General features: G+C 39.5%; 1 protein-coding gene across 4 annotated transcripts in view; it reads left to right on the top strand.

Moving 5' to 3' along the window:
• Positions 1-14234, top strand: part of Hil (peptidase hillarin) — a 190652-nt gene that overhangs the window by 90506 nt on the left and 85912 nt on the right. The gene's annotated exons all lie outside the window — the stretch shown is intronic.

Raw genomic sequence — 14234 nt, 5'->3', positions numbered from 1 at the left:
TAAATTAATTGTAGCTATTTCATGAATTCGTTTGAATTAATAAAGAGCTTTGTTTTTCATGAAAACCATATTTCAATACAGCATTTCCATTTTCCAAACAAGACATGAAAATTTCATGCCAAGGGGTTGGTGAAAATGACATGCCAAAGCATTGGTTAAAATGACATGTCAAAGCATGGGTGAAAATGACGTGTCAAAGCATTGGTGAAAATGACATGTCAAATCATTGGTGGAAATGACATGCCAAAGCATTGGTGGAAATGACATGTCAACGCATTGGTAAAAATGACATGCTTAGGATCCAGAAAAGAACGTCATCTTTTGGGGTCCACGCTCATATAAAATTCATCGATGAAGATGCTAAAAAGATGACATGCTAGATCACTTGCACCCATGATTGAATGTCATCTTTGGCATCGAACATTTTGCTGGGTAGTGACATAACATAATGCAATAGACACGTACATTGAGTTCCACAGGTTTGGTTGGATCAGCTGATTGATATGGTCTTATGTCATGACTAATTTTTCCTAAAGCAGCATTGGTATGACCCAACTATTTTATTGACCACAAGTTTTAGACGTTCACACAATATGCTCGACAGCACATTATATGCGATGGGTAGGAGACATATGCCTCTTTAAGGGGTTATGGCCACTTACAAATTTTACAAAATCGATAATATGTATCAAAAAATTCGTGTCGATGGGACGAAAATTAGCTGAGATATGAGCGTTAGAAAGAGACAAGTAAAAAAGTATCAGTCGGCTTTGCCGACAGAGATATACCCTCAGCCTGAATATATTGAAACTGTTTTTTTCCCAAAAAACGTATGTATTTAGGGGGTTTTAAAAATTTTGGGCGTTTGAACCGACAAAAATGTTGATTATGATTAAAGATCAAACGTTTTGCGGAGGAGATACAAAAAGGAATGGATCGACATTGACCATTATGGAAGTGGATCTCCAGCCACTACATATGGTGCCATAGGGGGTTTTTACACCCTTCGGGCTGTTTGATCAAGAAGTATGGACTTGCCCCTGAAACAGCTTTTACCATCGCAATTGAGGCAGCGAATGCAAGTTGCTTCAACAAAAATCAAAGTGATTCGAGAGCAGGTCTTAAAGTGAACATGTATCCAAAATTTTGTGTGGGAGGTACCGGATGGAGTGGACAAATGTAGTCCATATTTGAACCTGATCTATATCTGGTAGATATATTAGGATGTGTAAAGTATGGTCCAATTCGGCCACTCTCTTCAAGAGTTATCGTACGCACAATTTTTCCGAACATTTTTTAACTTTTGTGGGGGAGGTACCTGAAGGAGTGGACCGATATGGCTTATCTTCGAACTTAAACTATGTTTGGACAAAATATTACTAAGGCCAAACTTTGGACCGAATCGGCAGACCTGTTCGAGAGTTATTTTGCCCTCCAACCTCCTCACACGGTGTCATAGGGGTTTTTTGCAACTTTCAGGCTATTTTCTCAGGAAGTATGGACTTGCCCCTGATGAAACTTATACCGTCGTATGGAGGGCAGTGAATACAAGTTGCTAAAGCAAAAATCAAAGCGATTCGAGAGATGTTCCTAAACTGAACTTTTCCAAAATTTTGTGTGGGAGGTACCCGACGGAGTGGACCGATTGAGTCCATATTAAAACCTGATCTAAGTCTGGTACACGCTCCACGATGGGCAAAGTATGGACCAAATCGGTTACTCCCTTCAAGAGTTATCGTGCGCACAAATTTTCCGAACATTTCCGAACTTTTGTCGGGGAGGTACCGGAAGGAGTGGACCGATATAGCTCATCTTCGAACTTAAACTAAGTTTGGGCAAAATATTACGAAAGCCAAAATTTGAACCGAATCGGTTCATCCGTTCGAGAGTTATCGTGCGCTCCAGCCAGCCAGCCAGACAGACAGACAGACAGACGGACGGACATTGCTCAATCGACTCCAAATTGTCTGAAACACATTTCGTCCAAACATACTTGGGGTCTAAAACCATTATTTCGATGAGGCACATTTTGCCCGTATGAAAGTGTATATACCCTTCATAGCCTAAAGGCTGAGGGTATAAACATCGAAGTTTGAAACGCGGTTTTCTCAAAATGTCATCTTGGAATGCGGTGCCCACTGTCGCTCGAAAACGGACGATCCTATCTTCATATGTTTTTGTGGGGTTGTTATACATATAAAAAGTTTGTATTTAAGCGAAAGATTTAAATTGACGGATTTATGGCGAAAAATTATACATTTTTATACCCTCAGCCTTTAGGCTAAAGAGGGTATTTACACTTTGATACGACCAAAAATGTGCCTCATAGAAATAATGGTTTTAGACCCCAAGTATGTTTGTACGATATCCGTTTCAGACAATTTTGAGTAGATCTAGCAATGTCCGTCCGTCTGTCTGTCTGTCTGTCGGTCTGGCTGGCTGGTGCGCACGATAACTCTCGAACGGATCAATCGATTCGGTTCAAATTTTGGGTATCGAAATATTTTGCCCAGATTTGATTTAAGTTCGAAGATGGGCCATATAGGTCCACTCCTTCAGGTACCTCCCCCACAAATGTTCAAAAATTGTCGCAAAACTTGTGCGCACGATAACTCTCGAAGGGAGTAACCGATTTGATCCATACGTTGCACGTCGTGAAATTTCTACCAGACTAAGGTGAGGTTCCAATATGGACTCAATCGGTCCACTCCATCGGGTACCTCCCACACAAAATTTCGGATAAGTTCAGATTAGGACCTGCTCTCGAATCGCTTTGATTTTTTTGCAGCAACTTGTATTTACTGCCCCCTATACGACGGTACAAGTTTCATCAGGGGCGAGTCCATACTTCCTGAGAAAATAGCTTGAAAGTTGCAAAAGACCCCTATGACACCGTGTGTAGAGGTTGGAGCGAAAGATAACTCTCGAACGGATCTGCCGATTCGGTCCAAAATTTTGCCTTCGCAATATTTTGCCTAAACATAGTATAAATTCGAAGATAAGCCATATCGGTCCACTCCTCCAGGTACCTCCCCCACAAAAGTTCAAAAATGTTCGGAAAAATTGTGCGCACGATAACTCTTGAAGGGAGTGACCGATGTAATCCATACTTTGCACATCCTAATATATCTACCAGATATAGATCAGGTTCGAATATGGACTATATTTGTCTACTCCTTCTAGTACCTCTCACACAAAATTTCGGATAAGTTCACTTTAAGACCTGCTCTCGAATCACTTTGATTTTTGTTGAAGCGATTTGCATTCGCTACCTCTATTACGACGGTAAAAGTTTTTCAGGGGCAAGTCCATATTTCTTGGGAAAACAGCCCGAAAGGTGTAAAAAAACCCCTTTGTCACCATACGTGGCGATCGGAGAGCACGATAACTCTCGAACTGTTCAACCGGTTTGGTCCAACATTTGGTCTTCGTCATATTATATCCAAACTTAGTTTCATGGGGCAATACCGGTCCACAACTTCCGGTACTTCTCCCCAATATTTAAAAAAATGTCACTAAAATGCTAGGACGATAACACTAAATTGGTCCAAACTTTGGATCTCCAAATATTTTGTCAAAAGGGTTCCTCCCAGTCAAAGGGTTCCACCCCGAAAAAGGTTCAACATGTGTGTCTTAATGAAGTTAATTCCTAATCCCCATTTTTGTCGGCAAGTTCAAATGTCCATAAAGGGCCACAAAATTCTGAAGAGACCTTAAACACATTCGATCTGTCCGTAGGTGAAATTTTCACTTCACATTGGCTGAGGGTATATATCGGTCGACTTTTTTACTTGTTTTAGTTAAAATGGAAATTTTAAATTTGACAGTTCACACTTTTTTTAAAATTGATATTTTTGAATTCCGTTTTGCTTAAGTACAAGATAATAAGTTTCTTAATGATCCCACAAAACTGATCAGTTCATTCGTTTTCGAACCACAGTGGGCACCGCAAACTGCTTTAGTAAAAACAGTGTTTCGTAGGAGGCCACTTGTCAGAACACTGAGCAATATTTTTAACAAAACAAAAAAAGAGCCGAAATTAGCTCAAGGTGTGACCTATCAGATGAAAACAAAATCTTCTGATAAAATTGGTAGATTTCTTGTAAAAAAATTAATGAACAATGTCATTTTTCATGCTTAATAAGTGACCATAACCCCTTAATTGCCACAAACCGTCTTGTCCCCTTTCTTGTGTACGGGACAAAGTAAGCTAAGGTTTCAATCGACAGGTATGCTTTCTTCCTGCCAAATTTCACTAATTAATTTATGCATACTCTTGATGCTTTATTGTTTTTTCGCCGACTAATTGCTATCATGATCTCGCTTTGGCTAGGTGGTAGACATTCAAATGCGTCGATTGCGCCCATATTCGATATTCATGAAATCCTCCATCTAAATCCTCAGTGCGCCATCTGTATCAGTTACCAGATTACTTTCATCAGCTTTGCAGGATAATGTGCCTGCACCATACCCGGTGGTCTGGTGTTTTACACTCTGGTAACATTTTCGGACACCATTTTGACTCCTGTACATTTATTATTATTTTTCTGAATATACGCTTCTCCTCTCTCGGATTTCTGTCTATCACAACATGATCAATCTGGTTTCTCGTTTTCCCATCTGGAGATATCCACGTGGCCTTGTGTATGTCGACGTGTTGGAACTTCACTACAATTTTTGTCGCTGCAAAATATTATGAATGACAAATTTTGGACCCGATCGATTGCTTCGTTCGAAAGTTATCGTGCGCACCAGCCAGACAGACAGACGGACATGGCTTAATCGACTCCAAATTATCTGAAACACATTTCGTCCAAACATACTTGGGGTCTTAAACCATTATTTCGATGATGCACATTTTTATACCATCCATAATATCTACAGGGTATAATTAAATTTGTCATTCCATTTGTAACACATCGAAATATTCATCGGAGACCCTATAAAGTATATACATATATTCTTGATCTGGGTAAAATTCTAAGTCGATATAACCATGTCCGTCCATCCGTCCGTCCGTCTGTTGAAATCAAGATACATCTTGCAATTTTTAAGATAGAGCTTTGTAATTTGGTATAGAAGTTTATATTACTCCTTGGATGTTTGGTTTTGTAAATAGGCCATATCGGTCCACTTTTTGATATAGCCCCCATAAACCGGTATCTCACGATTTCCCACGTTTCGAAGATTTTGGTCTCAATATTGCTAAAATTTGGTATTTAGTGTTTATTTCGGGCATAAAACTTCCCACATGAAATTTGTAGTAATAGGCCCACGCCTTCATATAGCCCACATTGAACGGTACCTCCCGATTTTTGGTACTTTGAAGGTTTGAGATTCATTATCACACCGAAATGGCTGAAATTTGGTACTTAAGGTTTTATATATTTTGGGCAAAGTTGTTCAAAGTTATTCTATTTTCTTATAGAATGGTCACTATGGTCTGTTTGTCATCTATTTTCTACCTAAGTTGTTGTTGTTACTTCCTTCCTACCTTTTTTAATTATAACATAATTTTGTCTTGTTACATTTTTCGTGATAACATCAAACTTATAATTAGCAATGATGTTGTGTTGAATGTTTTACTTTGAAATTTTGTCACCAAGACAAGAAATGAATGACAGACGGACAGAAGGGAAATGATGTCACTTGGCCAGTGAAGTTTACTTTGGTATGCACAGACGACGGACGGTATGTGTTGGAGTTGGAAGTCCAACATTTATGTTGGCTGTTGTGGTGACGTTGACTTTGTATGGTGATGTAAAAATATTGCGAATAACAATGTGGGTGTGGTAGCTGTAAAACAAACGGGGTAACTATAAACAAAAATGTCATGAGTTGGCGTTTCACTCTCAATGTGTTGCAAATTAAATGAAATCGTCGAAGATATTTATCATTCTTCTTTTTTAAATACCAACATTTTATATAGAAATAATTTTTTATTTTTTATGTTCAAATTGGCAAATTCCGCTGAACGAATGGTTTAACAAAATTTCTTAAAATTTATAATCCTCTACACACTTAAACAAATGACCAAAATCAGGACTTAACAGAACGCAAAAGATTTGTTAGGCTTTCAGATTGGTTAGGCTTTTATTCAAATCGGAAGTGTCTGTTCAGTTAATTTTCGTTCACTACTCCTGATATTATTAAATAGCCAAAGACTGACTGAAATAGCTGTCAGACAACCATCCCCTATTCTCATCTTTACTTCTTTTCTAACACAAGCAGAGTGCAGAGCAGGACAAACAACTATAAACACCTATATTACCTACTTTTGCAGATTTCGCATAAATAATCGAATACCTCTTTAAGTTAACGATAAATGATTACCATGTCGTGGGTCAATGGCAATGGTGTCATTACTGTTATCGCTTGCAATGGCTTTGCACGAACATCAATGACAATAGAGAGCCTAGAGGCAGCAGCATCGTCATCATCATCATCTGCATGGTAAACGATGGCAGACCTCCGTAACAAACAAACCCACAGACCATTTGTGGTAATAAAAAATGCGATTCCACGGCCATTGTAGTAAATGCAACCTTAAAAACAGTTACAAATTTTCTAAACAATTTTTTCACCATCTTCTTTATAGCAGGATTGCTAAGCAAAAGAGTTTAGAAAAAAGAAAAAAATAAAGGAATTTGAAAATAAATATATTAGGTTATAATTCAAATATTTTATTGTTCTTATGTTTCTTCATCTCTCTCCACTTTACCACAGCAACAACCATTGTACGAGCAATAAATGTGAATCTAACAACAGCAAAAACAACATTGGCCAAGAAAAAAAATGATGATGATGTTCACAATTCATTATGGCCAAGAAGACAAGAAAATCCCTCATTCAATTGTAAATTTACTCAATGGCCATGACACGCAGGCCAACATCAGCAAAAGAAAAAAACACTCACACTCACCCAAACAATACATATCATTGACACAGCCTCGAACAATGATGCTTTTATGTTTGTAACTTAACTTCCATGAGAGTTCTGTAAGTTGTTTTTTTTCAACTTCACATTGGCGGATCTTCAATCGTAATCGTGGGACAGAAATGGGGAGGAAGAGTTAACATTTATACTTTTTTATGGTCATCGCTTGTCAATTTTTATAGCCATTTATAGAGGTTTCTTTGCAAAATAAAATTTTTAAATTTTTATAGAAGATTAAATTTAACTTACTTAAGTGGTCCAATCCACAAGTCTAACTAAGAATAGATTTCCGATTTTTATAACACCAAAATGTGCCTTATCGAAAAAAAGTTTTAGACCCAAATATGTTTGAACTAAATCCCATTTAAACAATTTGAAGGTCGATTTAACAATGTCCCTCCGTCTGTCTGCCTGTCATATCGGATCACTCCCTCGGGTACCTCCCCCACAAAAGTTTTACAATTCTCCAGAGAAAATGGTCCGAAAGCCGTAAAAACACCATAAGGCCACCCTGTGTAGTAGCTGGTGCGCACGAAAACTTTCGATTTTGCCTATTATAATATTTCTGCGAATCTTAGATAATGTTCGAAGATGGAGCTTATCCGACCACTCCTTCCGGTACATCAAGCACAAAAGTTCAAAAATGTTCTCTAAAATGGTACGCGTGATATCTCTTAAACTGATAAACCTCGTAATATTTGGTATAAACATAGTTTATGTTCTGGAATGGACAAATTAGTGCAGTTTAAGGTCTAAGTTTAATGTACGCAAACGTATAGCGGAACTCACACTCAATAAATTTTGGGAGATATGTCCGAGTTCATTTACTGACATAAGTCTCGAAATCATTTTGGGAGTTATGTTCGGGCACCAAATATTTATACACTCTATCTATCTTCGTCATTCCGTTTGTACACTTCGAAATATTCGTCGGAGACTCTATAAAGCGTAGATATTTTTGATCAGAAAAAAGAATACAAAGTCGATGTTAGGATGTATGGGTTATATCGGTCCACATTTTGTTATAGCCCTCATATAACCGTACCGTCCTACTTTCGGTATTTAGAGGGTTTTAGCCGCATTATTCAACCCAAATGGTTGCAATTTGGTATTTAGTCTTCGTTGGAGCTACAAACCATTCTCTAAGAAATTTGTCGGTGCAGTTGTACGTTTTGATATAGCCCCCAATTTTCATTATGTTGAAGGTATTAGCCACATTATTCAACCAAAATTGCAGGTTTTCATACAGCCCTCACAGTGAGAGGTACCTCCCAATTTTCGGTATTTAGGTATTTATACCATTGGACCTCTCTCTTCAAAGCATGAATATCTCTCCTGATGTGCCTGGGGGGGGAGCCTGTCCACTAGATTTCAGCAGGGATGCTCATTGCGGTAACACCCAAGCAAGTACTGCATCGACAACATCTTGTGGTGTTGATGTACCGGTAAAATCTTCGTCTCGTCATGAAGATAGTCCTCATGGTGTCAGGAGGAGCACCCTATTGCAGTCCTCATGACGGCATTCTGGCAGGTTTGAATATTCTTCCACTGCGTAGCGCTAATATTTGGATATCACACTGGCGCCGCATAGCTTTCCACAAATCTGTCTATTGCTTGATAAGAGGTCAACAGGGTTTCTTTGCCTGCACCATATGCCCTGCTGGCAGCTTGATGACCATGTTTCTTGTAATAAATAGCAGATGGCTTGTCGAACGTTACGCCCAATAAATTGGGGTAATTAGTGGTCGAAATCAGGGCACCATCAACCACTATGTTAATTTCAGCCGTCTAGATGTTAAACAGCGTGGCAGTGGATTTAGCGGATATTTTCATATGCCTCAGATGGCAGAACAGCAATTAGTCAGCGAAGATCCAATCAATCATCCGCATAGATTACGACATCTATGACGTCTAGAGGGTGTGGAATTTCAGAAAGGTAGAAGTTAAACAGTTCCGGAAATATTACCCCGTCTTGACGAATTCCCTGTTTTACATTACAGCTTTTGGACTTCTTATTTCTGAATTCTACATACGCCACCATGACTGTTCGGTCGCACGGTCTGTTCTGGTTTAGTTCTCTACTGATGTGTGGATATGGCTGTTGATGTTGGGCATGTACCATTCAACTCTGCTGGCTGGCAGGTTTCCATTATTCCTCTGTTGGCTGGCAGGTTTCCATTTTTCCAGGCTCCTGGTATAATATAGCACGCTCATCATATCCCTGTCCCTTTCGGAATTGAAATAACACGCTCAACCCTTCGGATCAGTTACTGTCACGCCGTTGAAAGTAACAGGTGTTCTACCATCCATTCTTTCCCGGATTGGAGAGTAATTGACCGTCGTAAACAATTTACTGAATCAATGTTGCATTACTTCAGGTGGTCTAGCCACCGTATTACACTCAAAACCATCTTCTCACATTTGATCTGTGGCATTTTCGTCGTCTTCGCTAGTATTGGATACCATCAGTTTGAAAAATTATCTTTCCGTACCCTGAGCACTGGTCTCTGTAGCAGGATGTGCCTACACCAAAGCCATCATTTTGATGTTTCATTCCTTTCACACTCACATTTCAATTTTTTCCAACACCCGTATTTTCATTTCTCACTTTTTCCTGGGAAATTGTAGACGCATTCTTCTACTTTCTTGTTTTATCCCAATATCTCTTTCCTGCTCCACATGTTGCTATCAACTGCAGAGTAGCGCTATATGTCGCATTGTCTTGGTCATACCATGGTTTCCTTGGTATCCAAGTACAGATGTTTTGGTTGTTTACATGGATTTTGCAATACTTTTCTATTGCGCTGATATATTATCGGAACAAGGAGTGCTTTAATTAGGCTATTGGGATATATCGGATATGATTGCGACTTTCCGATGTCCAATTTCGGTGTTTTGTCCATTCATAATTTATTCGTTGCTACGTTTCATCGAGTACGAACCTTTGCTGCAAAAAGGTCCGATTAGTCCCAGTTGATGTTTGCTCCTCGCAATAGTTCGTATTTGTATTTGTATTTCAGTCAGGTTGTGTGTTGTTGATATAGTCTCAATGTGACGGCGAGACGATGGTGGGGAGGAAAAACCACGTTTAACTGTATTTCAGTCAGGTTGTTGTGTTGTAGTTTGTTGATGCAGTGTCAATGTGATGGTGAGACTATGATACCATTCAAAAGAAAAAGAGAACAAATTTGAGAGCATATTCCAAACAATAGAGGAAATATGAGAGCAAATAATGGGAATGTAGGGAAAATAGGAAAGTGATTTTGCATGTCATGAAAATCTAACCTATTTTTGGAAAAATTGACTTTCGGATAGATATAAGAAACTGCACATGTATCTTATGTGAGGTACCTGTACAGTATGAAAAAACTACATCACGAACGAAAATATGTAAAAATTCTTGAAATATTTTTTCTGTGTAGCACATCGAAATATTCGTCGGAGACCCTATAAAGTATATATATTCTTGAGCAGCATAAAATTCTATGCCATTATAATACTATCATTCTGTCTTTTGAAATCAAGATAAAGCTGCCAATATTTAAGATAGAGCTTTAAAATATGGCATAGAATTATCTATTACTCCTACAATGTTTGGTATTGAAAATTGGCTATATCGGTCCACGTTTTGATATAGCCCCCAATTGAAATATGTTGGTATTGGTCCACTCCTTCATTTAGCCCCCCATAGATCGATATAGGTCCACGTCTTCATATATCTCCCATAGAACGGTACTTCCAGATTTTTCGGTATTTTAAAGGTTGTGGCCTCAATATTCCATTGAAATGGCTAAAATTTGGTACTGAGCCTTCCTTGGGGGTGCAATACTTTGCAACTGAAATTTGTCGGTAAAAGTCCACGCCTTCATAAAGCCCCCATAGAACGGTACCTCCCGATTTTCGGTATTTTGTAGGTTGTAGCCTCAATATCACACCGAAATAGTTGAAATTTAGTATTTAGTCTTCGTTGTGGGTACAAAACTAACCACTTTAAATTTGTCGATATAGGTCCACGTCTTCATATAGTCTCCAGATTTTCGGTATTTTGAAGATTGTGGCCTCAATATGTCACCGAAATGGCTGAAATTGAGTCTTAATTGTGGTACAAAATTTTCCAACTGAAATTGAAAATTTGGCGCCATTTGAAAAACGTTCCAGAAGAGAAATGTTGGTATAGGTCTATCTTTTATATAGTCCCCATAGAAAGGTACTTTCCCGTTTTCTGTATTTTAAAGGTTTCAGCGTCATTATGAAACCGAAATGGATGACATTATTTATTTAGTCTTCATTGGGAGTATAAGACTTTCCACCAGAAATTTGTCGGTATAGACCCAAAGAATGGTACCCCCAATGTTTGGTGTTTTAGAAGTTTAAGTCACACTATTCAGCAGGAATAACTAAAATTTGGTATTTAGTATATTCTAGGGCAATAGGTAAATATATCTTTTGCAAAAAATCCAACAGTATATTTCGAGGGTTTTTGTATTTCCAAGTTTTTTTTTTTTTTTGTAAACCTTTTGGACCTTGATTGTTGTTACTTGGTATTGCGTGTTGTTAGACTATACAAAGCTCAATATATAAATTCATTTTCATCAGTTTAGATATTCTACTCCTCCATGGAACAAGCATTAAAGGGGAGGAAGAGCCAAAATCAGGCATTTGGGGTTCCCAATGGCCATTAAATGTATCCTCCACTGTGGGCAGTGGTGATTCCGGAATATACTTACTTACTTACTTAGCTGGCCCATTACAGAACATTTGTACTATAGGCCGAACTAAGAAGAGATCTCCATTCCTCTCTACTTGTTGCTTTGTACTCTGGAATACCGCGCCTTTTCATCTCATCATCCACTTGTTTGCGCCATCTATTCCTTGGCCTGCCAATTCTGCGTGCACCGCCATGTGGCATGTATTCATACGCCTTTTTAGCGGGTTCATCATCGCTCATTCTTATGATATGGCCTAGCCAACGCAATCGCTGCATCTCGATACGTTTAACTATATTGATGTCGTTGTATAGCAGATACAGCTCGTGGTTCATGCGACGTCGATATTCACCGTCAACGCAGATTGGTCCGTAGATCTTTCGAAGAATTTTTCTCTCAAACACACCAAGCACTGCCATGTCTGCTTGCGCAAGTACCCAGGCTTCGGAGCCATACATCAGCACGGGTAGTATCAGTGTTTTGTAGAGCGTTATTTTTGTTTGACGAGATGTGGCTTTGTTTTTAAACTGCTTACTTAAACCAAAGTAGAATCTGTTGGCCAATACAATTCTTCTTTTTATTTCACAACTGATGTCGTTTGTTGTGTTTACGGAGGTGCCGAGGTAGACGAAGTCTTTTACTACCTCAATATTATAGGAACCAACTTCCACAGTCGGTCCGAGCTCAATGGACGCATTGCGCGTCGACACCATCAACTTGGTCTTCTCACCGTTTACCGCCAGACCCACTTTAGCAGATTCTCCTTCGACCTTTATAAAGGTATCAATCAGTTACTTCTTTTACTGATCGGCCCATGATGTCTATATCATCAGCATAAGCAAGTAACATGTGACTATTGGTGTAGATTGTGCCACTTCTTTTGACGTTTGCCTCTAGTATAACCTTTTCTAGCAGGATGTTGAAGAGGTCATACGAAAGGCTGTCTCCTTGTCTGAAACATCTTTTGGTACCAAACTCTTCGGAGAGGTTCTTTCCTATTTTAACTGAGGACCTCGTGTCAGTTAAAGTCATTTTACAAAGCCGGATAAGCTTTGCGGGAATACCAAATTCAGACATGGCTTGGAATACCTTTGAACGCAGCGGGCTGTCGAAGGCTGCTTTATAATCGACAAAAAGGTGGTAGGTGTCGATCTGCATCTCTTGGGTCTTCTCCAGGATTTGCCGCAGGGTAAATATCTGGTCAATGGTGGACTTGCCAGGTCTAAAACCGCATTAGTATGGTCCAATTATCTCGTTGACCATAGGCTTTAGTCGTTCGCACAATATCCCTGACACGATCTTGTAGGCAATAGGGAGTAGACTTATGCCCCTATAGTTAGAGCATACAGTCTTATCTCCCTTCTTGTGGACGGGGCACAGGATACTCAGGTTCCAATCGTCGGGTACTCGTTCTTCCTGCCAGATGGTGCTAACTAGCTGATGAATACACCTTATCAGCGTGTCGCCTCCGGTTTTGAACAGCTCGGCTGGTAAGCCATCGGCCCCATCAGCCGATTTATTGCTGTCTTTACCTCATCTTGGCTGGGCGGTATACATTCAATACCATCTTCTGGGATTGGGACTGTGGTATCTTCGTCGTCTTCGCTGCTATTGGATACCAACAGATTTGAAAAATGTTCTTTCCATATCCTGAGTACACTATCTGTATCAGTTACCAAATTACCTTGCTGGTCTCTACAGGAGGATGTGCCTGTACCAAAGCCATCAGTTTGATGCTTGACTCTTTGGTAGAATTTTCGGACTTCATTCTGGCTCCTGTACATCTCGATTTTTTCACACTCCCGCTTTTCCATCTCTATCTTTTTCCTCTCCTTTTCTCCCTGTATCTCTCTCGTGCGCTACGCGTTGCTACGGATTGTAAAGTAGCCTTATATGCCGCATTTTTCTCTTCGGTGGCAGCACGACACTCCTCATCATACCATGGATTCCTTGGTGGAGGTCTCTGGTATCCAAGTATGGATTTTGCGGCTGTTTGCATGGAGTGGGCAATGCTTTGCCATTGCGCTGATATGTTATCGGGATGAGGAGTGCTTTGATTAAGCAATTGGGCTAGTTGAGTGGAATATGCTGTGGCTATCTGTTGTGGGTTCGTCAACTTTAGAGGGGTTTGTTTTTCTTTTCTTTCGTTTTTTCATAGTAGGCTGTTTTTTCTAGGGGAGGGTTACTAACCCGACGCCCAAACCCAAGTTTTTAACGTTCTTATGGGTGAACGCGCGGCACATGTTAGCTCACTGCCTTTAACGGGTGTTAAAGGCAGTTCCCCAGGTGACACCACGGGGAGGTCAGTGTCCACTTGAGATGAAAGAGGGATCAAGATAAATCCTGGGCTTTGCCATGTTAAAACCGGTCAGGACCGTTGCTTGGTATCTTCCATCCCCTACGTCCGGAATATAATGAACATTATTTATTCCATTTAAGTTCAAATTATTTCATGGTGGAGCGTATAAAAAATTCCTCACGTTCGAATATAACGTTTTCTTAGATGTTTTTTTTTAGAGTCATAAGCTTAGGATATTTAGATGCCGGTAAAGGCGACTGATACTTTTTTACTTGTTTCACTGATCTTTAAT

The sequence above is a fragment of the Musca autumnalis genome, unplaced genomic scaffold (genome assembly GCF_047663935.1).
Source record: "Musca autumnalis isolate F117 unplaced genomic scaffold, ASM4766393v1 scaffold_5, whole genome shotgun sequence".
Classification (NCBI taxonomy): domain Eukaryota; kingdom Metazoa; phylum Arthropoda; class Insecta; order Diptera; family Muscidae; genus Musca; species Musca autumnalis.
The sequence above is the reverse complement of the archived record's forward strand: the minus strand, read 5'-3'. Positions and strand labels throughout refer to the sequence as shown.